The sequence below is a fragment of the Heterocephalus glaber genome, unplaced genomic scaffold (genome assembly GCF_053883595.1).
Source record: "Heterocephalus glaber isolate CG9 unplaced genomic scaffold, H.glaber_assembly_v1.0 deba00001463, whole genome shotgun sequence".
Lineage (NCBI taxonomy): Eukaryota > Metazoa > Chordata > Mammalia > Rodentia > Bathyergidae > Heterocephalus > Heterocephalus glaber.
The window spans coordinates 10020516-10045016 of NW_028258310.1; the positions used below are offsets into that span (position 1 = coordinate 10020516).

At 54.7% G+C, this 24501-nt stretch overlaps 1 protein-coding gene and 1 long non-coding RNA gene across 7 annotated transcripts in view; one reads left to right on the top strand and one right to left on the bottom strand.

Annotated features, from left to right (window-relative positions):
* Ndst1 (N-deacetylase and N-sulfotransferase 1) overlaps positions 1–20522 on the bottom strand; it is a 62912-nt gene extending 42390 nt beyond the window's left edge. Inside the window, exons 1-2 of one of the 6 annotated variants that reach the window (XM_004854426.3) lie at positions 20388–20522; positions 1476–1568 (exon numbers count right to left, since the gene is read on the bottom strand). The gene's annotated coding sequence lies outside the window, so the exon portion shown is untranslated. Of the gene's footprint in view, positions 1–1475; positions 3808–20054; positions 20193–20387 lie in introns of those variants that run through there. The other 5 variants (XM_004854425.3, XM_087180578.1, XM_013075727.3 and 2 more) reach the window with 5 other exon arrangements.
* LOC147826661 (uncharacterized) lies at positions 20503–23870 on the top strand. The gene is made up of 2 exons (XR_015438830.1): positions 20503–22468; positions 22646–23870. It is a non-coding gene; the product is annotated as an uncharacterized LOC147826661 (long non-coding RNA).
* Positions 23871–24501: the final 631 nt, after the last annotated feature.

Below are 24501 nucleotides of genomic sequence, written 5' to 3' on the forward strand. Positions count from 1 at the left end.
TGAAGTCCCTCTCATAACCTAGGATCCTGGTGCCCAGTATCCCACACCACTTCTCAGCCAGGTCCACGGCGCAGGAGGCAGCTTCCTGAAGGCACCCAGCCCAGGACTGTAGACCCAGCTTCTCTAGCAATGGGTGAGCTTCACACCAGCAAAGCTTACCTGGGCAAAGAGCAGCACGTCTCCTCCAGGGGAGGTAGGACCTCCACCTGAGGGTCCTCATGGTCCCCACCCCAGGGCCCCACATGAGAGGGGGCAGCCTCCATGCCCCAGTCAGGGCCTTGTGCTAAGGAGAGGCAGAAGGGATCAGAAGTAGGCACTCAGCTGGCAAGACAACTCAAGGGACAATGGTGACCAGCAGCCTCACGGGCTTGGTGCATGTGAGGCACAATGGGAAGCACTTCCCCATCATTACCTCGGTTATTTGTCATTTATTCCCAATGAAGTAAAAATAATTGTGTGCCTGGAGCTTCTCCCCAGTCTGCCTGCCCTGAAGAGATGCTGGGGACCCCAACCCAAACCTCCCACATGCCCAGCTCCAGGCTGCCAGGCATCCCAAGAAGTTCTGAAAAGCAGGCCCATGAGGGGCTCCACTTCACAGATGCAGGAGCCAAACTCCAGGTGCACCCTCGAAGCATCCCTGGCTCTGAACATTCCAGGCTGGGAAGGCAGTGTCACCTCCTAGTAACCCAGGCTCCGAGCCCATGCAGTGGGGAGCTGAGGACAGAGTACTGACAGAGGAGGGGAGACATCTCAGCGCCTCCAATAATTCAAGGTGTCTCTGGCCAGCACCTTCCCTTTTCTGAGCCTCTGTTTCCTCAGCTGCTCAACATGTGTGGACCACAGCAGAAGTCTGACCTTCTCAGGGTTATGGAACCTTCTGAGAAGCTAATGATGGGTGCCAGCAGACTCTGTCCCGACACACAAATTCAGACCAGCCCCTACTGAAAGCCACGGAAAGAACATGGAAATGCTCCAACAATGCCTGTCTTTGACAAGCCCTGGCTCTCCTGGACCAGACAGGCCTGAAGCTGCAAATGCCATGTCCATACACCCTGGGATTCATCATTCCATGTCCCTCAGGCCCTGAAGTCTATCTTCACTCTGGCATCTGCTGGACTCAGGCAGATTCGAGGATGGGTCTAGCTGTCCATCCAGGGTTGCTGTAGGAGAACCTGGACCCTTCCCTCGCACTCCATTTTCACCTCTGAAGTCTGCCAGGTAAGCCTGGGCCACCTCCCTGGGGCAGTGGCAGGAGCTGGGACACTTGTGGAACCCTCTCCTGATCCTGACTACAGCTGGAGCCCATGCTGAGCTCCAGGCTGTACCACAGGTCCTCCCGCATAAGAAGTACACACAATGCACCCGCAGTTAAATGCACCTAGGACAGCTGGACAGGGCAGAGAACTTGGGACGGTGGTCAAGGTGCAGGGAGGCCAGGACAGACTAGGGAAGCCAGGGAGAGTGACAAGACCCACCAGAGTTTGGGAGCTCCAGGCAGCTGCTCCGCTCCTCTGCACTTGGCTGCGTCTTCTCAATGGCTCCACACACCTCATTTCATGCGGCTGCACCTAATCCCAGGGCCAGGACAAATGGCATTACTGTCGGCCCAGTCTCCTCCCCAGGAGGGAGGGAAGGAGAGAGGTGGCCCTAGGGCACTGCCAGCCACCAACCACATTCCTGGAAACCTCCACCACCCTTGCCACCTCCCTTGCCCTACCTCCGGGATGCAGAGCAGCCCCTCCCCAAGTCTGCCCCAGGTCTGGGGGCCCCACAGCAGGCAGGGCCCCACCTGGAGGTGCCCTCCATGGGCAAGGAGAAAGCATGCCCTCAACCCTCATGCCACTGGGTTCTCTGGTCCCTCTCAAGAAGGGTGGCAGCCAGGAGTGGAAGGAGCCCTCACTGGCAAAAGGGATAAGGGACCTCCAGCTCTGCCTGATTTCCCATGTGACCCTAGGCAAGGTCTTCCCCTCCAGGCCTCAATTTCCCCACCTGTCCCAGGAAGAAGACTGACATCCCCCCAAGATCCAGCTGGTGGTCAAAGGGTCTGTGACAGTGGCTTTTGGCCCCAAGCCAGTCAGCTGCCAGGCCCTTCCCATTGCCCCACCCTGCAGAGGAGGAAGAAAGGTGACTGGCGAAAGTGCAGAGGGTATTACAGGCTGTGCTAGTGTCAAAATGCTAGAGCTGAAAACGCCTTACAAAGCCGAGGCCCAGAGAGGAGAGGCAACTCAGCCCCAGTTGCACAGTGAGCTGGAAAAGGTCAGGCTGGCCTAAGGCAGCCTGGAGGTTTTCCAGTTTCCCAGGGCTGGGGTGGCCTCTTTGCACTCTGAGTGCCCACCTCAAAAAGTATGTGTTTCCTTAGAGGATGCTAAAGGTAAGCACAAGGCTCTCTTCGAATGGCAAAATTTCATGTCCCAGAGACAGCAATAAAAAAAAGTGTGCTTGATGTCTGGGGCCTAGTATGGAAGCTGGGCCAAGCTTCCAGCCTCTCCTTCATACCATGAGGGGGGCCTAGGGTCCTGCCAGCCACAGGGAGCTCCTTAGGAACCCCTTCCAGGGATTAACAGCCTCGGCCACCCTGGAGAAGTCACCTGAGGCCCAGCAGTGGTGACGGGGAGCTTGGTCCAGAAGAACTCCCCAAGATCAGCCGGCTCTGGAAGACACCAAAGCCCTGAGAAACTGAAAAGCCTTCAGGCCCCAGGGCAGGAGCAGGCTGGGATGGCACAGAGGAAGGGAAAAGCATGGAGGCACTTGGAGCTGCAGAAGTCCCCTAATCTCCCAGAGGCCTGGTGGGCACAACACGGGGCCTGCTGAGACCAAGGAGGCAGCAGTGAGGGCCCACATGAAAGCAGCCTGTCCCCCCAGACCTGCTGGGGCTTGTCTCCGAGACAAGAGCCTGCGGCCAATGCACCTAGTACCTCAGGTGTCAGGGTCTGGGCACATTTCCAGCAGGCACAGCTGGGAGCAGGGACAGAGGTGGTGCTGGTGGGCGGAGGGCGCAGTTTTCTGGAGAGCTCAGACACAGCAAAAAACGCCAGGTGACCTACTTCACTAGGTCCCTAACGAAGGGACCAGGGCTTCAGTGAGACTCTAGAAGGTGCCACCTGGTGTCAACAGTTCACATGGTCAGTCCCAGATTAGGCAACAACCAAGACCATGCTCAGCAAGGCAAGAAAGGGCCAGGGGGCCTTAAGAAGGGCCTCACTCCACGCAGTCTGCATACCTTGCTGGACATTTCCGGGGACTATGGCTGGATGACTCACTGGTCTCGACCTCAGTCCAGCCCTGGACTAACCTGCTGTGACCTCAGGCAGCACCGCTCCTTTCCGGGCCTTGTTTTGTTTGTTTGTTTTTGGTACCGGGGATCGAACTCGGGACCTTGCACTTGCAAGGCAGGCAACAGAGCCACTGAGCTAAATCCCCAGCCCTGGGCCTTGTTTTTATTCACACATGGAGCAGAACTGCACCAGATGATTCCATGAATCTCCTAGCTCTGAGCAGGTGATTCTGTAGGGAGCATAATGACCCCTGGCAAATCCCCAGCTCCACAGAACCCCACCATCCACCACACGTGCAGTGGGGAGCACTGTGTACCACCACCCTGCAGCGCCAGGTGCTGGGCTCTTTGCTAACTTTATGGCCTCCACGTCAGCAGGGCCTCATTTTGCAAATGTGGAAACTATGGTTCATGCAGGTTAAGCAACTTGTTCAACCTCCCACCTGGGAAACACTTAGCTGAGATTCAATCCAGCAACATCTAGCTCTTAATCCCCACATTCCATGGCATCTGCCACTGAGAACCCAAAACCCACCAGGCCTGGCAAATGCCATGGGTTCTTTGCACCTCCCACATCTCCCAGCTCCTAATGCTGGGGTTAATGTGCAAGGTGGCTGGAGGGGGGCGGGGGGGCGCGGGGAAGCCTGTGTGGGCGCTGAGCATTCCACAGACTGACCAGTATGCACCAGCCAGTTGTTCACCACTGTGGTTACAATGTCCTTGTCACCACCAGCACGCTACAGCCACCACCTGCCATTTTTAAATCTTTACATACTCAGTGCTTTTTCACAGGCATTGCTTTGGCGGCACATGACAGTTTCATAAAAGCACTGTTGGAATTTCTTCCCCCTTTCTTGGAAGAGGAAAGTAGGGTTCCAGGTGAATGAATGACTCCCTGAAAGACACACAGAGAGGTGGTGTTTCAGAATGAACCTGGGGCCCACCTCCTCTGCCACCTACACAGGTCTGGGTCTCCCCTGCTCGCCCACCATTCCTGATGGGCTTCTGTGACAACAATGTGTGTCCACATGACAAGCCCTTAGAGCTCATGCCGGGCCAGCACTTCACATCTCAGGCACCCGTCTCCACACCCCGGTTAATTAGCGCTGCCACTGCTTTCACTGCACAGACAGGGGATGCTGAGGCTCAGGGAGGCGGGCCATCATGCCCAGGGTCACCAGGCTAGGAAGGGACAGAGCTGGCATGCAAATCCACATAATTGGACCCCAGAGCCTAAGGCCCAAACCTCTGTGCTGCACAGGGCTGTCTGGGAGGCTCCAGCCCAAGCAGTCACTGGAAGGGGACAGGAGGCCAGACACATCAAGTAGTGTGTGTGCCTGGCAGGGCATGGCAAGATTACGATAATAGGAGGGCAAACAAAGCTCTCGGGAGCCTGCAAGAGGGAGGCTGGTATGAACGTCTGTCTGGGCAGTAGGCCAGCAGTCTGAGCTAAGGACATGGGAACAGAAGTAGGCGACAGATAGGAGGAGGGGGAGGCCTTGTAAGACCTTGGTCAAGTGCCTTGCTCTCTCTGGACCTCAATTTACTCAGCTGTTAAGGAAAGTACCAGGAATGTCTCCAGAACCCTCGCCATCCTGCAAGACCCTTGGGCCCTGGGAAAACAAGCAATGCCCAGTGACACCCTGGCTACAAGCCCCAGGGACTCTGAAATGTCCTTGGCTGTCCTGGCACAGTGCAGCTGCTGGAAAATGCTTGCAGAAGCGAAGGGCTCAGTTGGCATGCCTGAGCACCAGTGAAGTGTAGGTCCTAAGGGGGCCACATTCCACCCATTGTCAGCCTCTCCACCACTCCACTGCAGCAGGCACTACCCAGCCTGGACTCAGACCAGGAGCCGAGGTCACATCCAAGTGCCCAGTGGAATGCCACTCCAGGCCCTGCCCTATCCAACAACACCATATGCTACTTGGTTTTTTAAAATAGGGTCTCACTATGTTGCCCAGGCTGGCCTTTCATTCTTCGGCTTGCGATATCTTCCTGCCTCACCTCCAGAGTAGCTGGGTCTACTGGCATGTGCCACCATGCCTGGCTTAAGAACCCTGTATGCTACTTCAGTCCCATCACTGTCACCACTCCTCGAAGGCTCTCATTCACATTTCCATAGAGTTGACCACTAGGATGACCACGAGGAATCCTAGAGGAGACTGTAAAGAAAAGGACCACCTTCATCCCCAAGGGACCTTTGTGAGACAGAGGTTGCCGTGCTAGGTCAGAAAAGTCCTTGGCTATGGAAGGAGCAGGGAGGCCATGAGGGCCAGCCCTCAGAAAGTGGGAGGGACAGGGACTTCCCAAGAGGATTCAGCCTAAGCCTCTGCACTCGCCGATGCCCTACCAAACCACACAGCCAACATGCTCCTGCTCTGTAACTGCCTATGGCTCCCACCACCCACTGGGCCGATCCCTTAGCAGGATGGGCCACACAGGCCACTGTTACCACCAGCCTCTATTAACTGAATGTGGTATGTGCCAGGGCCTTTGCTCAGTGCTTTCTGAACACAGTGGTGCCTCCGTACTCATAGTTAATTGTTTCCGGGAGTCATGATGAGTACCCAAAACAACTAGTACCAAATAAATTGTTTTGGCTGGAAAGGGCTTCAAGTCATGAGCCAATCGACACCAACAAATTCTAGCTTTCAGGTCAAGTACTAAACAAATGACAAGTACCCAAACACAATTTTCATGTCAAAAAGCATTGAGTACCAAATTTAACAAGTTTCAAAGGAGCTGAGTACCAAGATAGGACTGTATTTCTCATTTAACCCTCACAGTAACCCTGGGAAGCAGGTCTTAGGAGTGCCCCATTTTTACAGATGAGAAAATCCAGGCTCAGAGAGGTTATGTCACTTCCCAGAGTCTCTCAGCCAAGTGGCAGAGGCAGGATTCACACTCTTACCCTCTTGACTCCAAGTCTAGATTCTTAAGCACTAGATTCTTAACACCCAGCTCCACGAAGGCACCCCACCAGCCTCAGAACTTGGGGGCCAGCTCAACACTATGCATAGGAAACTCCAGCACAGAGCTCTCTCTGCTGGTAACAGAGGCAGGAAAAGGTCTGAGGCCTCCTCTTCCAGCCTCCCCAGCCCCACCCACGAAGCTCTCCAGGCAGAAAAGCCCGGACCCGCCACTGTGACAAACCCCCCCCCCCCACATCTGCTTCCTCCGTCCAGAAAGAAGGGAGAAGCAAGAGGTTTGCAGGAAGAAGGAAGTACCTGAAGGGGCCATGAAGCATTTATTCTCATAGAACAGACACAGCTGAGGAGGGAGGGTCTAACATCGACCCCCTCTGGGCAGCAACAGGAACACAAGGCCAGGGCCGTCTCCTCGACCAGCGTGCACCCCAAGCCTAGCTGGGCTCATCCACAATCTCAATCTCCATTCCCTCCACAAGCCCACCTGCCCTGCTCCCATCAGCTCATCCTGCAAAGTGAATCCAGAATCTGAGCACTGGTGCCACTCACCACCCGACACCACTGTCCTCTCATTTGGTGACCACAGGCACCTCGGGGCGGCCATCCTGCACCTCCCTCTGCCAGCCACCTTGTCTCTTCTCCATGAGGTAGCCACATGATCCCTCTACATATTGAACACAAGGAAGTCAGTCCGAGGTCCAAAGCCCCCAAGCCCCCAGCTTCCCCTGCACTTAGACTTACACAGCAAAGTCCTCCTGATGGGCAGAGAAGCCCTGCCCCTTCTGCCCTATGGCTTGTGTTCTCTGTAGGCATCACCTCTGCCATCCTCACACACACCCCTCACCCTCCTGCCTCACAGCCTCAGAGGGCTCGTCCCCAGATTCCCATGGCTCCCTGCCAATCTGCAGCCATGCTCACCTGACTGCCACGCCCTCAAGTCAGCCTTATTTTTCTCTGAGCACTTCTTGCCACCTGGCTCATACATACTGGTGGTTTGTTGATTCTATCCCATCACTAGCATGGCAGCCCCAAGTCCACAGCAGGGATAGTACCTGTTCTGTTCACCTAGAAAAAAGCCTGGAACAAAGTAGATGCTCAATAAAAGTGCCTCCCTCATTCAGATACAGCTTTTGGTCTCAGCAGCTTAGACTGGTAGGGAAGACTTTCAATCTGTCCCTGTGTGGTGCCTTCTCCATCCTTCTGACCACCGATGGGGAACTTCTGGGTCCTGCCACTGGGCTGCCGAAGGGAATGCGAACAGGGCTTTGCTGGCTCCCTCACACCCCACCAGGGCTGCCTCTTGCTCCCAGAAAGTGGACGGGAGGAAGGAGGCCCAGTGCCACGCCTGCCCTTCTCCTGTTGTCATCGGGTGGCCAACAGAAGGAAGCTTTGTTCTCACAAGAAAGAGCATGAAGCCAGTGCCAGGCGGAAGTGGGCACAGAGACAGCTGGTACAGCACAGACAGTTCAAAGAAAAACAAAAAAGTGGGATGCAGGATGGCTGAAGGGTCCCTTGCACACCCGACCAGTTCCATGCCTCCAGGGTGGCTGTGACCATGGTTCACTCTTCCAGGCCCTGGCCTCTCCACCTCAGAAACAATCAGTGGATTGTCCCAGCGGGGTGATCTGCCCCCAACCCTGCAGAGGGAGGTGGGGACACAGAAGTGTGGTCCTGCCCAGAGCCAAGAGCTTGGCCAGCCCAGCTTCCCACATCTCATGCACATCAGGAAAGGCCCCTCCCACTGTGTACCTCAGTTTACTTAGCTACAAATGGCTTGTTCCACTTGCACTCACTGCCTCAGCCAGTGTGCCACAGGGCCACAGAGCAGGATACCCTCAGCTCACTGGGCCACCCAGGCCGGGCCCTCCCTAGGCACCCAACATCAGACACTCCAAACCTGCCTGCTCCAGCCCAACTTCCCAGCCTCTCCTCCTCCAGAACAGAGCATGCCTCTCCTGAACTGCTTGCCTCTCCTGAACTGCTTCTCAACGTGAACATGAAACCCTCTGGCCCAGGTCAGGTGGGGCTGGGACACCTCAGCCCACCCTCCCATGCACTGCCTGATGGCAGCTGCGGTGTCCTCTCAGAACAGCTCCCATCATGCTCAACCAAATGGCCAGGAGCAGCCCAGTGTGTCACTGCAGAGGGCAAAAGAGAGGTCCAGAGAGGAGGGGCACATTGAAGTCACATAGTACACTGTCGCCCAGGACTCATTCCTTGGACTCCGGGCACTAAGACCTGGATCTCAAGGTGTGGTCTAAAGGCTGTCAGGCCTGGATCTTCTGGGGAGGAGGTCACTGTACCAGAGACGAGGGGGCGGGGCAGGAGGAGAGTAGTAATCTACATGCACTTCTTGCAAGCTTTCCAGGTTTTCCTTGTACTCAGGACAAATGTGATCCAGGAGGAGACGTTGTAGCTGGCCTTGAGGGATAGTTAGGATTTCAATTAAGAGTTCAATAAGCTTTGAATGGACAGACGCTGGACAAAGAAGCTGAGGAGGAAGTAATAGCTCTTGGAGGAGCATGGAGCAGACAGGGGAAGGGCAGTCCAGGACTCACCTGCAAGGATGCATGCTCCCCTTCACTCTGCCCCTCTGCTCCAGGACACAGAGGTCTGCACCTGGTGCCCTGCTTCTCCCAAGCCCCAGTGAGCGTGCACCCAAGCTGTGGGTCTGTTGGAGGCAAACAGCTCCAGGGCGCAGGGCCTAAGGGTGCAGCAATGCCCTCACAAGCTCTTATCTGCAGTTTAAGAAGCTGCCTGGGTGGGTGGCTAAGCAGCCAGAGCTTATCTGGGGGGAGAATTCAAGGGCCACAGAGCAGGCTGATCCACAGGCCTCTAACACATGCAACTTTCACCACTGCCACACCTTCCTTCCCAGAGGAAGCGCTTATTATGCTCCTGCTGTGTACACAGTCCTGGCCCTAAGCACAGTGCTTCATGGGACACAGTGAGCCCCATCCCCACCGCCCTCCAAGAGCCACAAGGAGGCAGAAAAAGCAGCACAGCACCTCAAGGGAGCAAGCAGTCCATGCCTCAAAGATGGGCCTCTGGGCCTCCAAGGACCAGTGAGCAAGTGGGTGGCTAGGGATGGGCAGAGAAGGGCATATGGGCCTCATCTCCAGCACTGGCCACTGCAGAATGCAGCCTCAGGGTTTTCGATCTTCCTATTTTTGAAGTAAAGCTAGATGTCTGGATTTTTGTGTAAAATCTGTTGGCAACTAGCTTGATATCTGGCATGGACCAAACAAAGTTTACCCAGGGGGTGGATGTACCCTGCCAGTTCATGACCTCTGTTTTCTTAAAAGGGACAGAGCATGTACTGTGGAGCTGAGGCTTCCCAGAAAAGGTGTTGGTGCTGGGCTGCAAGATGAGGAAGGCTGGGGGGGGGGGGGTGCTGGCCTGGCAGGGGCCTCACGGACCTGTGGCTCAGTAGGACAGACCAGGAGCCTAAGGCACCTAAATGGCCTGCTTTCCCTACCCCCAGCCCCTAAAAATGAGTGTCTGTCACTGCACCCAAAGCAAGTACAGAAGCATCAGCTCTGTTCTGTGCCCAGGTGGTAGGAGGAGGGGCCACCACCCAGCCAACCTCCGGGACTGGGACTAAATCAATCCGTGGCAGACTAGCAGGGGTCCGATTTCAAACGTGAAGCTTGAGGAAAAGCAGCTAACAACAGCCCTGTGGGGGAAGGGACAGGAAGAGACAATGGAGGGACAAAATGAGGTTGAAAATCGTGTCCTGCCTGGCCAGACCTGGCTGTTATATAACCCTGCCTCCAGACAAAGCCAAGGAGGGCCTGGGCAGGGAGTCCCAGAATGTGAAGAGGGCTCCCCTCCCTCCCATACCCACTGCTGCTTCCCAGCCTTGCCCCAGCTCAAAGAAAGCCCAATGCAGAATGCACAGCTGGGGAAGGAGACCAAAACCCCAAGATAATGGCATTTACAGGATCACATGAAAATCAGCAGCAGGGCTGGGATGAACACCAGCAGCAAACTCTTACCAAGTGACTACTCTGTACTAGGCACTAGGGTAAGCCTTTTACACGAACTGTCTTACCTAAAAACCCAACAATGGCACCAGGAGATAAATATCCTTATGATTGTGATTTTGTACATAAGGAAACTGAAGCACAGATAAATAACTTACCCAAGGTCTCACAGCTGGTAAACTGAGGAGCTGGCTTACAGCTGACAGCCAGCCTGAGCCCACACTAAGCTAAGGTGCTACAAGGCCACTTCTCTCCAGCCTTGGCACGCAGCTCCGCCCTCCTGTCAGCACCTCCCAGGGACACCCAGTCCTCTGCCAACCGGACAAAAATGACAAGACTCTGTCTTCAGAAAAAATATACAGAAATGCCTACAAAATGCTACACCTGACTTCAGGGCACAGACCCTGCACTGGTGGAAGGGGTGAATTAGGATCACAGGGTATTCAGACAGGAGACAGAGACAGAGAATGTACCAGGCCCCTAGGCCCCCTCATATCTGCAAATGCAGAGCCTTTGTCCATAGCCGTGGGTGGGAGTTGGGGCTCAGGGCCCAGTCATCCCTTCAGGCCTGGAGAACACAGTGAATCACGACGCACAGTAGCCTTCATCTGTGTACCCACTGGGTGTGACTCACAGCTCCCAGCTGCTGGGCAGCCGGTGCACAGTTGGGCCTGGCAGCTGGATGGGGGAGGTGTCACCAGGCACACCAGCCAGCCACCCCGGTGCCCAGTCACTGCAGACCAGACCTGCAGGGAGCATGCCAGTCTCTATGCCAGGCCCGGGGGTGGCAACTCAGGACAGCCCCTGGCAAAGCACGGGAGACCCCTTCCACCCTACTGTGTGTCCTCAGGCAGCCAATCCCATTTCTCAGCCTCTTTCTCACCAACTATAAAGTGGGGAGGCTCCTGGAGGAAGTCCTGCCCTGCTCCAAAGCCCCAAGTCCATAAACAACAGCACCTGAAAAACTTCACAGAGCTCAGTCTGGGATCCTGCTTTCAGGAAGTTATATAAATATCCTTCAGAAAAACAAAAGTCAAACATAAAGACCCCACTTATATTTCTTTAAGAAAATCAAGAAGTCCTTTTTTTTTAAGAAGTCCTTTTTATAGTCTAGCTTCCCCATCCCATTTCCATTGTTCCAAATATCCTCTCAGGACCTAGAAAATACATTTGGTTTCCGTGTGGAGTCAGGCTTCTTGGTGTTCTTCCTCTTGGAAGCTGGTCCATGCCTTCTTGGCAGCCTTCTCCTAAGGCACCCCCATCTCTGCCCCTTGCATTGTCCTGGGCCACCCTGAGGGCTCCAGCTAACCAGTCTGCCATGGACAGGGCGGGGCAGGGATAGTTTTTGGGAAATAAACCCTTCCCTGGCTGTAAAATCTAACAGACAATTCTGGTTCTGGTCCCAACAGTTCCCTAACTGTGAGGTGAAGGGTTCACACAGTGTTAGGGAAGCCCTTGGACTCCTGTAAAATACACTGGGGACACTGAGGCAGGAATGAACAGCAGGTTGGATGGTAGACTCATATCTTAACTCTCCCATCCCAAGGAGACCCAATTTATCTTCCTGATTTGCCCTAGCTGTGGGGCCTGGAGCTCTCCATTGAGCCTCCAGGCCTCAGATGGCCCATCTACAAGATCCAAGAACAACGTCTGTAGTGGAGGCCAGGCGTGAGGGCTGGAGTGCTGAACACCCCGCACAGTCCATCGGCCCTCCCCAAAGCCTGATTCACACATTTGACAGATTGTGTATTTGAAGATTCCACAGAAACCAATTTAAATTGTTATAAAAACACATTAAAAAAAATTTAAAAACCCTGCTACCCTTCTTCCAGTGGGACAATGCTTCTAAGCACCTCTACAGGATTCTACAGGCTGGGTGTGGTAGCACACACCTGTGATCCCAGCACTCAGAAGGCTGAGACAGGAAGATCGAAGTGAATTTGAGGCCAGCCTGAGCTACATAGCAGGACTCTGTATCAAAAAAAAAAAAAAAAAAAAAGAATTCTACAGAATCCCTAATAGACCCTTATATGACCTTGGAATTTTCATCTATAAAATGGGGACAATGTAGTACACATGAGACTATGCATGGTAGTAATCCCCAGTACCACAACACAAAACACAACAAAATAAGCCCTCAGCAAAATGGGAACAGTAAGAGTGCTTACTTAATTTATGGGATTATTCTGGGGATTACTCCAGAAGTGAGGTGGAAGTGCATGGCAAGCACTGATAAGCTGCTGAAAAATGTGAGAGGCAATTATGATCACCATCATTAAAATTACTGAGACGCTTAAAACCACTAAACTGGTGATGCTAAGGCTCCTCAGTGCTCTCTGCCCACATCTGGCCACTACAATCACACACACACAGGCACACCAGCTCACAGAACACAGCTGGCTGACTCCTTGCTACTCATAAACCCACCCCCACTCTTTCAGCTCCCCAGTCTAACCCTCCTCAAGGTGCTGCACACCGTCTCCTGCAACACACTGGGGCCTGGCTGTGTCCTACTGCTGTGGGACAAGACTGCGTCCTGGGGTGTAAGAACCTGCCCCTCCTTGAAGACAGAGTAGGGAGCAACTGGGCTTTACTCTGGGTCCCTCACATGTACTGGGTATCTGAATATGCTGAAAACAAGAGCTCAAGACAGAAGACATCCATTTTTCTCTCACCTAGCCAGATGGTTCACAAATGGCATGAGTCACCTGCAGGGCATCTTAAAACACAGTGCTACTGCACACAGTGTCACACACCGGTAATCCAAGCTACCTGGGATCCTTGGTAAGGAGGACTGCAAATTCAAGTCCTACCTGGGTAATTTAGCGAGATTCTGTCTGAAAATAAAAAATAAAAAGAGCTGGGAAAAAGCCAGATATGGTAGTGCCCAACTGTAAAGCCACCAGGAGGGACCACTGGGGTTCAAGGCCAGCCTGGGCTACAGCGTGAGACCCTGTCTCAAAAAAACAATAAATAAATAAAACCTAGGGATGTAGCTCAGTGCTTGGGAGTTGAGAGGACCACATGCTGAGTCAATGCGGGGGATGATTTGCACTTCTAACAAGTTCCCAAGTGATACAGCTGGTCCACAACCCAACTTCTGAGAACCACTGACTCAACCTACAGGTGAAGCAGGGAGAACTGTGGACAAATGATGCCTCGGCTCATATGAAAGCATGAGCAGGAGCAGCTCAGGTGTAAGGAGGGAGGATGCACAGCCAGAGATGCAGGACGAGGAAAGGCCCTGCTCTGACAACACTACTTTCCTCACCTGGCCTCTGCCTGGGCTGGTATCTGTGTGCAAGGCAGCTACCAAACGTGTCTACCACTGAGCAAGGACTACAGCAAAGGTGCACCTACTGCCACCTGGGGAGGTGCCCAGACAAGCCGATCCTTGCCCAGCCTGCGGATGCTGGCAACCCCAGCCCCCCGTCACGGAGCCAGGCCTCAGGTCTGAACGAGACAAGAATCTCCACATCTTAGTCACAGGAGCTTTGGACTTAGCTCCCTGCTGCAGAAGAGGGGAGCTTATTCCCTCCTGACACAAGCCCCGCCAAATGGCTTGCTATGGTATTTCTGTTGTTTCCTCATCACACTGAGTTGAAGTTAGTCTCCCTGGTACATGCCCTCAAAAATCAGCAAACCTTGGTTGTAACCCAGACTCTTTCAACTTCTCCCACCCACCCCTCTAAGCCACACTTGCCATGTCTGCTAAAAAGGATTGGCAACGGCTCCTACCTCTGACTGCTACTGCAAGCATTGTATGAGTTCCTTAATCAAGGACAACAATTCCCACCACAACAACCAGAACTAATTGAATTGAGGTTATAGTTAAGATCTTCCCTACATTATCTTCCTTCCTTCCATCTTTTGTTTCTTGTTTTTTGAGACAGGGTCTTACCACGTAGCCCAGGCTGTCCAGAAACTTGCAACCCTTCCGCCTCAGCCTTCTGAGTGCTCTGATTACAGGCATGCACCACGATGCCCAGATTCCTGCATTATCTTTCTAAATGCTGTACGATGGGGATGATTATTATCCCTCTTGAACAGATGAAGAAGCAAACCACTTACCCAAGGTCCCACAAACAGGAAGTGACCCAGCAGAGATCTGACCACAGCCCATCTGGCTCCCAGCCTCACTTCCAAGCTTGGCTCTGTCTAGATCTACCAGTCACAAGATCAAGGCCACACCACCGCTCCCTGCCACTATCCGCTCCTCCTTCCCAGGGCACAGGCCACAGCCCATGCTGTCTGGGGATGGGTCCCTGGTCTCAAAGGCAGCTCCAGGGCCACCAGCCCAGCTTATCTGGGGCAAGCTTTAGATGCCCCTCAACATAGCTACTGAGGAACTCGAGCACCTTAACCTGGTGACAGGAAAGGAGAGAGAGGCACAGGCCCAACAAAGAGAGGAAATCTTGGCTTCCTGGCTGTGCTCAGTGCCTGCTGCATCTCTCCGGGCCTGTTTCCTCATCTGAAAAAGCTTTGTTGGGCCATGAGGCAGAATGTTCAGCATCTGCCCTCGAACCCCCACATCTTAGTCACAAATGAGCTCCAGGATTCTGCTCCTCCCTCCAGACTCACCTCAGATTCTGGGGAGTCTTCCATCCCTGCAAACACAGATAGCTTCTGGCCATAAACAAAAAAGCCAGTGTATCTCTGAACCACTCCTACCTCCTCAGCTCTACCATGTATCAGGGACTGCTTCATTCAACCTCCCTACCAAACACCACTATTTTTAGCCCCATCTTGTAGGGAAGGCAACTACTGCCCAGGGAGACTTAGGTATTTTGCTCTACATCATACAGCCAGTGGTGGCAGAACTGGGATTTGAACCTAGAACTTTGGACACCACTTTGCAATGCTGCCCACCTCTTCTGAAATGGGCCACACATACCCCTACCTCCAGAGCACAGAGCCTAGCTGAGATGAGACAGGTTTTTAAGGAACCAGAGTTCAAAGCCAGGATGGAAGGGCCCCAAGAAGGGCCAGGTAACAGGTTCTGCAACATAATGAGTGTGGCAATGCCAGCCTATGGGGTTTAGCAATTTAGCGAGACCCTGTCTCAAAACAAAAAATTAAAAAAGGGCTGGGGATGCAATGCAATGCAAAGACCCTGGATCCAATCCCTAGCACTGATTATGCACAAAGATGCATGCTCTGCTCCAGGGTTGAGGGGATGAGGCGAGGAGAGCTGTCATCACATAATAAGGCTATCTCCATAAACCTTGCCCTCCGATAAACAAATGCTCATTCGTCCTGTACATTTTCAATTTAGAAGCTGGGCATGGTGGCGATGCCCATAATCCCACCGCTCAGGAGGCTGAGGCAGGAGGATCGTCATAGCGAGTTCAAGACTCTATCTCAAAAAAAAAAAAAAAAAGGAAAGAGAAAATTAATTGAGGGTAGCCCAATTTAGCATCGAGTGTCCTCCATCTAGAAGAGCTTTGGTGGCTGGCTCACTGCCTTTATCCCTGAGGCCACTGAGTTTCCCCTTCCACTGAGCTCCAAACTCCCAAGCTGACGGGCAGAGTGGTGTAGCAGCCCTGCAGCAAAACACCTCCACTGTGACTCCAGAGACCAGACCCTCCTCTAACCTCTGCCATAGGGAAGGAGGGGTACAGCACCGCACTGTACCTCCCCTCCTCAGGTTCACACCCACAAACCCACAGCCCCTTTCCCAGCCTGGCACTCACCCTGACTTGTGATTCAGCTCAACTGCTCACAGTTGAGGACAGAGAGGAGACAGGGAAACAGAAACAGAGGTTCAAGTACTCTGTGAAACCACTGTCCTTGCAGTGCAGGCTCAGGCCACTGCTCCGGACACCCCTGGGGCTAGTCTGAGTACACACAGGGGCACTCCCAGGCAGCCAGCCTGGCGGGGATGGGACTTTCCAAGACCGAAGCACAGGCAGCTCTGAAAGCCATGAGAAAAGCAGGGGCTGGAAGCTCGCCAAGCACCACCCAAATGCTGAGGTTCTCCAGCAAAAAGGGAACTGAGAGCACCCACCCAGGCTGACCCTGCTGGGGCACAGCCCCCAGCACTCTCTCCACCTCTGCCTGTTTTGCATACCCTTTTGCAAAGGGCCCCTCACCTCCTCCCTGGGCAGCACACTTCCGAGTTAGCTTCCCTAGAGCTGTCACCTTGGTGCTGTCTCTGCCCTAAAAGGCCCCGTGATGGCACACACCTGTGATCCCAGCACTAGGGAGGCTGAGGCCAGGGAGTCACTGAGGTTTGAGGCCAGCCTGAACTACATAGTGAGACCCTGTGGCAAACCAAAAAAAACAAAACAAAACAAAAAAGCCCCACAGGTCAAGACTCTGCTCCTGGCCTACAGGGATTTGAAAGCAGAGATACTGCTCCTAAGGGTCCTTTCCCACACTGGAGCTGTTTGTGATGACCCCAAGCCTCAAGGCAGATGCATCATCCTGCAGCCCTTCCCTCCTTCTCAGTTCCACAGCCTGAGTCAGACTCTGATCAGCTCTTCCCTGGGTCAGGATAAGCATCAGCCCAGTGTTGTCACCATCTTTGGCCAAATGACTCCTGAGAAAAGAAACACGATAGGGCTCACATAGATCAGGTGTGGGTTCAAATTCCAGCTCTGTAAGTGACTCTACCTCTCTGAGCCTCTGTTTCCCCCATCTGAAAACAGGGTGGGGGTGGGGTCACCAGCAGCAGTGGCAGCGCCTTGCAGGGCATTGTGCAATTTCAATGGGGTGTCTGTAAAGAGCCTGGCACGGTGCCTGACACAAGGCATAGTAGCAGGCATCGACTCAAGGGGCTGCTTACAATCCTGTCCTCTTGGGCTGCCACCAACTTGGGAGCAGGATGTGGCAGGCTCCCCGTGATCCAGCCTGGTCCCACAGCCTCCAACCTCACCAACACTTCCTCCTCCAGAAAGCCTTGCTGACATTAACAAGAAAGAGCGTCCCTCTGCTGCCCTTTCACAGCCCGTCTAGCAGCCACTCTGGTCACATCCGGCCTACTAGCTGTCACTTGGACCCTTGTCCTTCCTCCCACTCCAGGCCAGGAACCTCTCAGTCAAAACCTAGCTGCACCTCACACCATTTCATGTGCCCTGTCACTCCTCACCACAGACATTTTCCATACATATTTAACAAATTACCCAAACGTTCCACTTCAGTTAAAAAATGCCCAAGTCTTCCAAACAGTCCAGATATTTCAAGCCATACTCAAAACCAAATTCCAATCCAGAAATCTGCCTGGCCTCTAGAGATACCCAGGCCTGGCTCTGGTCCTGAAGCATGGACATGAGGCCCAAAACATGGACCGGCAAGTCACAAGCCCAGGGCAGAGACAGCTGTGAACTGCCAAGACCATAGCCCAGATGCAGAGTTTCTCAGCTGGCTCCTAGGCTAACCCCAGTCTATGGCTTCTCATTCCGGACCACATCTTCCATCTGTGATTGCAAAACTGTTTCTTGCATACCCACTTGCAACAGGAGGCTCACTACCTATCTTCTCTTGCTTGCTGACTCCTTCCCTTCACCTGTGGACTCCCCCAGAGCACTTTCCTCCTGCCTGATCAGGATGAGCAGGAGAGTCTGATCAGAGGACAAGGGACAGCCCCAGCCCTCAGGACCTCACAGCTCTCTGGCCCCTCTACTCAATCCCTCACTTGTCTGAGTCCTCTCAAGATGCCACTTAGTGGAATTTTCACTCTTGTTTCTACAAGCTGATAGTAAACTGTCAGTCAGGAAGCCTCCCATTCCCGGGGCTCCAGAGCCTACAAACCATGGCAAATCCCACACTCTGTGCTCCAACAGCCCTCAGAGCACTCAGCACTGTAATGCACAAACTCTCCTCCCCCAAGAACTTCTTTTATTGTCTACCCCACCCACCATTCTCAGTCCTAAGTTTTAAGATGTCATTAAACAGTCATTTGTTTTCTATTTTTTCAAAGTAATTACTCAAGGCCCCAAATCAGAGCCTGATTGGTAGCATGAGATATCACCCCCACCAAAAGGCTGGTATGGTGGCACATGCCTATGATCCCCAGTCTGGAGGCTGAGGCTGGAGCTTCACCAAGAGTTGGAGACCAGCCTGGGCTACATACTGAGTTCAAGACCAGGCTGGGCAATATAATAAGACCCTGTCCTAAAAAGAAACAAAAGATTCGGCCAGCGTCAGGTATGAAAGCCTCGAAGGTCTAAGTCACCACACCCATTCACTTCTGGGATTTTTCCTGAGGACCTAGGGAAGAGGATCCAACTCTGGGCTAGTGGAGGTGCACACATGCACTTTCCACTGGGATTCACAATCCTCACACTGGCCCAAAGCCCACCCCCTATTTCTAGTTTCCAGGACCTCTGAGGCTGGGGCAACAGGACCTGGCCCACAGTAACAATGAGGACCCTCGGCCAAGTCACATAAGCGCACATTTGGGATATAAATCCCATGGCCTTAGGGCTCTCATCTGCCCGAGGGCTGCACTTCTGAGCCCTACCTCTCTTCCCCGTGCTGATCTGAAAGTGACCTGGTGGTCTCAGTGGTGATGAAAGGCTCTGCCACCCTAGGTGCTCCAGGGCGAGGCCTGTTGACAAAGCCACCAGCTGTCCCCAGTTACAGCCAAGGAGACAGGGTCCTCCCTGAACCACCCACACTGAGAGCATTCTGCCACCGACCAGCCAGCAAAGATCTTGGACCATGTCGGGGCTCCAGGCCCAAGCTCCAACTGACCTCCCATCCTGCTCCAGCTGCCCACACTAACAAGAGCAAGGGGACAAGATTCACCCTGGCAAGTGCCAGGCAGAAGGGAGCATCACCTGGGGTGCAGGTGATGGGGAGGAGCAGGTATCCACATAATGTCAACTGAAAATGAAACCTCCAGCCCAGTCATGCAAGACCTGGAGACCTGAGGCTGGGACACAGGGCTGGGAACAGGGGTCAGTCTCAGCTGCCACACTTCCTAACCATGTGACCTTTACCATTCTGCACCTAGTCTCATCCTCTATAAAATGTGGTTAATAATAATGTGGGAGAACTAAATTTGATAATGTATGTAAAGCAATTAATCACCCCAGTGCTCGGCATGTAGTAAATATGCAATGAATACTTGTTGAATGTAAGCATGCTGACATTTACTGAGGCACACAGACTCATTTCATCCTCACTGTGACAGATACTTTATCTTTCCCATTTCACAGGTAAGGAAACTGAGGCTAGGTGAAGGGAAAGAACCGGCTCAAGGTCACACAGCTGGGAAGTGACAAACACCCAGGTCTAACGGACCCCAGACCAACGGGCAACACTGCCCTAGGCCATTCCGAAGGTCTCCCGCGGCAGGAGGACAGACAATGGGGCGTGAGGGGGGTGGGGCTCCCTCTCTCTCCCCGAGCCTGGCAGGGAAGAGCCAGGTGGCGTCCTCAGATTCCTGGGACGTCCCAGAGCCCCAGCGTCCTGCGGGCGTCCCCTCCTCACGCCTGTCCCAGAGCATTAAAGAGCAGCGTCAGGGGAAGAGACCCGTCGCTCCGGGAACCTGAGTGAGGAAGGGAGTCAGAGAACAGGCCGCGTAGAGCCCGCAGAAAACCGGTCGGGCTGCCTTCCCCTTCCCAGCCGGGACCCGGCCTCTAACCCCCTCCCTCGCCAGACAAAAGTTTCCCCTGTTCGGAGCCGGAGAGGGGGAGGGGGCATTCCTCGTGAGTGACATTATCCGTGACCTACAGCTGCCGCGCCGCCCCGGCCCGCACCGCGCCGGCCCCTGCGTCCCCTCGCCCGGCGCCCGCCCGGCGCCCTCCCGCACCAAACTTGCGCCGGCGGCCGCTCGGGCCCCGCGCGGCCTGCACGCCCGATTCGGGGCACGCGGGCTCGGCGACGGGATCGCCCAGCCCGGCCCTCCCGGCCTCTTACCTCCCGTGGCTGCGGCGCCACCACAGCAAGTGCGCTCCTGGAGAGGCGCGGTCGCCGGGATCCCCGGCCGGGGTTAACCCCTTCGCGCCGCCGCCGCTGCCGCCACCCCCGCTCCACGCCGCAGCCGCGCGCTCCGCCTCCCGCGCGCCTCCCCGCTTCCCTCCTCCTCCCGGCGCCCAGCCCCCAGGCCCCGCGGCACTCCGCCCGGCGCCCCGCGCTACCCGTCCCACGGCAGGAGGGGGCTCCCCAAGGCCAGGAGCTGGGGCGCGCTGCCTCGCACAGGCGCCGAGGGGCGTCCGCGCGCGGCTCCCGAGCCCCCGGCCCCGCGCCTACCTCCCCGGAGCGCGGCCGTGAGCTCAGGGCTCGATCCGGCCAGGGCGCGCGGGCGCGGGCGAGATCCTTGCGGGGGCCGCGGGGCAGCGGGCGGCAAGCGCCCCGGGGCGGGGGCCGGGGCGGGACCTGCGCTGCGATCAGCGGCGCTGGATTTCTCGGCTTCCACCCGGATTCTCCCTCGGCTCTCCCGGCCGATTCGGTGCTGCTCGGCGACCACGTGACGCCGGCTGCCTTTGACCCCGGTCTCGGAGCGGGTAGGGGGCGGGGGCCCGAGGGGGTGTCAGAGGCGAGACCCGTGAGGGCCCCTGGCAGCTGCCGAGGGTCCCGGGAGCGATGACCCTGGGGAAACGAAGCCCCGGGGGAAACCAACAAGTTATTTGGGGTCAGAGAGGAAACAGCGCTGGGGGTCGGGAGAGGCGGCAGAGAGAAGGGAAACAAAGACCCACGCCAACTATGCCGCCTCGGAGAGCCCCAAGAGCGCCCTGGCCAGGCCTGAGGGGTTTTCACCGGCGCCTCCGGGCTCCGCCACTACGGAGCTGGTGACAGCCCTCCAGGACTTCCTCGGACAGCCCCCTCCCGACCACACAATCCACACAGTCTCTGCCGAAGTGACACCCCCCCCCCCAACGCAGGACCTCTCCCAGCATACCCCCTTGCCCTGCGCCCCAACCCCTGCACGTTCTTTATCGTGATTATCTGGCTCCCGGACTGACTGGTTCATTGTTCACTAGAATGTCATCTCCCCCAACAAGTTGTTCCCAGCTGAATCTTCAGCCTGCCAGTTAACAGGCAGATGAGAGGTTGATGACCCTGTGCAAATTTCTTCTCCCTCTGTGCCTGTTTCCCACTCCTACTGATATCCCATCCATCACAAGGTCCCTGCATGACAGGCAGTGTCCCCAGTAATCGGATGGGAATGCTGAGGACCAGACCCAAGCTGGTGCTGACATCTGACCCCTCCCAGCTCAGGCCTTCCCACCTTGGACCAGCCTGTACAATGGGGGGTCGGGAGGCGAGGGTGTTGGTTGTGGGTCCTTTAAGGAAGTTGTTAAGAATACAGTTTGCCAGGCCCCTCCATTGGAGAACTTGCTTCTGTGGGTCTGGGGAAGACCTGAGGCAAATTTGGAAAACAATGGATTGCTGGCTTCTTAGGACCTTCAGAAGTTTAAGATTATTAACCTCAGGAATAAAGCTCCAAAAATCTCAAAGCAATCAGAGCAAAGCAAAAGAGCATAAAGAAGGCAAGCTGGGCATGTAAGGATAGGTCAGACCCATCCTGTTTCCCCCAAGGTAACCCCTTGTGCTGAGGAAAGGGACTTCCTGTTGGCCTACTCAGGTCTCCAGAAGGGAATGGCTTCGAGGCTGAACACACCCAGATCCTGGGAAATGAGACCAGGCTTCTGGTTCCCATGGGTGCCCTTGTGACACTTAGGGTGTGGTAGTAAATCAGGACTGAGCCTAAGGATGGTGGCCGAAGTCCCAAAGTGCAGCCCACACATGATAGCTTGTGACCTCCGACCGAGTACCTCCTCCAGCCACCACCAGTGGGGCAGGGAAGCAGCAGACTAGCCAGTTCTTGGTGATCTGGGTACGAGTGGCAGGCAGTCCGAAGTCCTGAAAGATGGCCTGGGTCTTAGACACAGTAAGCAAGCCCCTTAGAAGGTCCACACGTGTGCCTCTTCCCTGCACTACGGCACTGTGCTCCTGGTAAGAGCAGGGCAGAATTGAAAGACAGGGTGTGCACTCTCAAGAAGTTGTTTTGAGAGGACCTCTCGAGGGGTGGGGGGTGGGGGGCCTGGCCAAGCTGGGGCTGCTGGGTAGCTGAGGGCAGCTGCCATGGCTCATAGGAAGAGGAGAGTGAAAGCAGGAAGGAGGCTTGAGGGGGCCGGCTCTGAGAGGCACAAGGCACAACCCAGGGAAAGGCCTCAGAAAAAGCCAGTGTTGCCAGGAAGAGGGATGGAGGAAGCAAGAAGGAAAGAATGAGCAAGAGGACCATAAGGAGCAGATGAGGAGAAACATTGTACCAGCAACGCCCTGGCCCGGGCCTCATCTGAGGGCCTGGTGGTGTGGAGGCAAAGGCGGTGAGTGGTCACCTTTGGGAGCATGGAGCGGGGACAGCCAGGCGGGGCGAGGAGGAGATGTGCTGCGGGGCTGAGCTGAGCAAGGTCGCGTGGAGGAGGTGTGCACTCCCACATGGGGTGCAGCCTGAGAGTTGGGGTGACTCCATGTCCCTGACAGCCTTTCCTCCTCCTCTCCAGTCTTTGGAGGCGCTGCTCGCTGAGGCAGCCAAAGCCTTCCTTCCACCTGGCTGTCACTTGGAGAGCCTGTGAGGTAGGTGTGGAGGCCGGGAGCTGCCAGCAGTGGGTGGAGAAAAGGCTGAGGCCTGGTTTCCAGCCCCACCCTCGGGCTCCCAGGACCTGCCTGGAGCTGCCCTGGGGCTCCCTCCTTCCAGGACCTCCTGCTGCTGTGCACCCCTGCCCAGGCCCTCCTCAGCCCAGGGACTCGAAGTGAGCACTTGACCGCTTCCTCGGCATCCCAGAGTCAGCTCCAGGTCAAGTCAAAGCTGACTTCACTGCGCTCTGCCCCAGCGCCTTCTCCACCTCTGTGCATGCCCCAGTCAGGACCCCACATCCCAGCCATAAGCCGGTCTCACAGCTTCTGGCTCTGGTTTTGTTTGCTTGTTTGTTCATTTTGTTTCTTTGAGAACAAGTCTCACTGTGTAGCCCAGGCTGGCCTTGAACTCCTGGCCATCCTCCTGCCTCAGCCTTCTGAGTACTGGATCACAGGTGTGTGCTACAGTGCCCAGCTTCAGTTTTTTCTTTTCTCCCACCTAACTGCATCCCCCCCTCCTCATCACTCCCCCTCCTCCAGTCCTCCCATCCTCTCTGCCTTGATCCATGTGGGTGACATCTTGGCTCCACCCTCACCCCGGCTTTAATGCAGCCTTGTGATGCCTACTTCCTGCTGAAAACCACCAGCAGCTCCCCTCTCCTGGGATGAAAACCCTACGGCAGTGTCCAGCCCCATCCTGTCTTTGTCCTTTGTAGACACACACTCCACTTTCCCCTTCTGCTGACCCTTCCCCTTGGGAAGGGTCTGGATGCCATCCATAGTCCCTGGGTTTGAATCCTGCCTCTGCCACATTGAAATGACATGAACTTGGCCTATTTCTCAGCCTTTCTGTGCTCTTTCCTCATCTCTAAAGTCTAGATAAAAGCTGTAGTGGTGGCACATGGGCAAGCCCAGCACTCGGGAGGCTGAGGCAGAAGATCGCCATGAGTTCAAGGCCAGCCTGGACTGCATAGTGAGACTCTGTCTTAATAAATAATCAATCTGGGTAATAACAGTATATGCTTCCTAGGGCTGCTTGTAAAACTTAAATGAGCTGGGCCAGGGATTTAGCTCAGTGGCACTGCACCTGCCTGGAAAGCATAAGGTCCTGAGTTCAATCCCCAGTACCAAAAAAAAAAAAAAAAAATTAAATGAGCAACACATGGAGAACCCTTAGTGGCATCTGTCACATGTAAGCACTATATAAATGTTAGATGAATGACTCACCGTGATCTTTTAGGTTCCAGGTTAAACTTCATTTCCTCCCAGGCCTTCCCTAACCCCTAATTCAGGCCAGGTTCCAGGTATACACTTCCTGTCCCTCATCACCACCCTCAAAGTTCCATGTGGGTGGGAACTCTGCAGGCAGGACTGAGTCTGTCTCAGACACACCCAACACAGCACCAGGCGCATGGTGGCAACTGACTGAGAGATGAAAGGAGATTGAATAGATTCATCACAGGACAGGATATGCCTACCTACAAATGCCCATGATGCCACTTCATTCATTTGACACTGATTGGTTAGCGCCTCTTCTAGAATCTTCCTCACACTGTGTGAGGGGGGTCACACAGGGATGAACAAGACATGTCACCCCTATCCTCAGCACTATCCTGTGCAGTCAGTTGCAGACAGACCTCTAAATCCATAGGAAGATGTAATACAATGTAACATTGCTATTTCAATGATCTGTAGCCATTTTGTTGCCCAGGAAGCTAGGGTCTTTGGAATAATGAAAGTGAAAAATAACTGCCTTTAGCCTGCAGAGCAGGCAAGAGCAAGA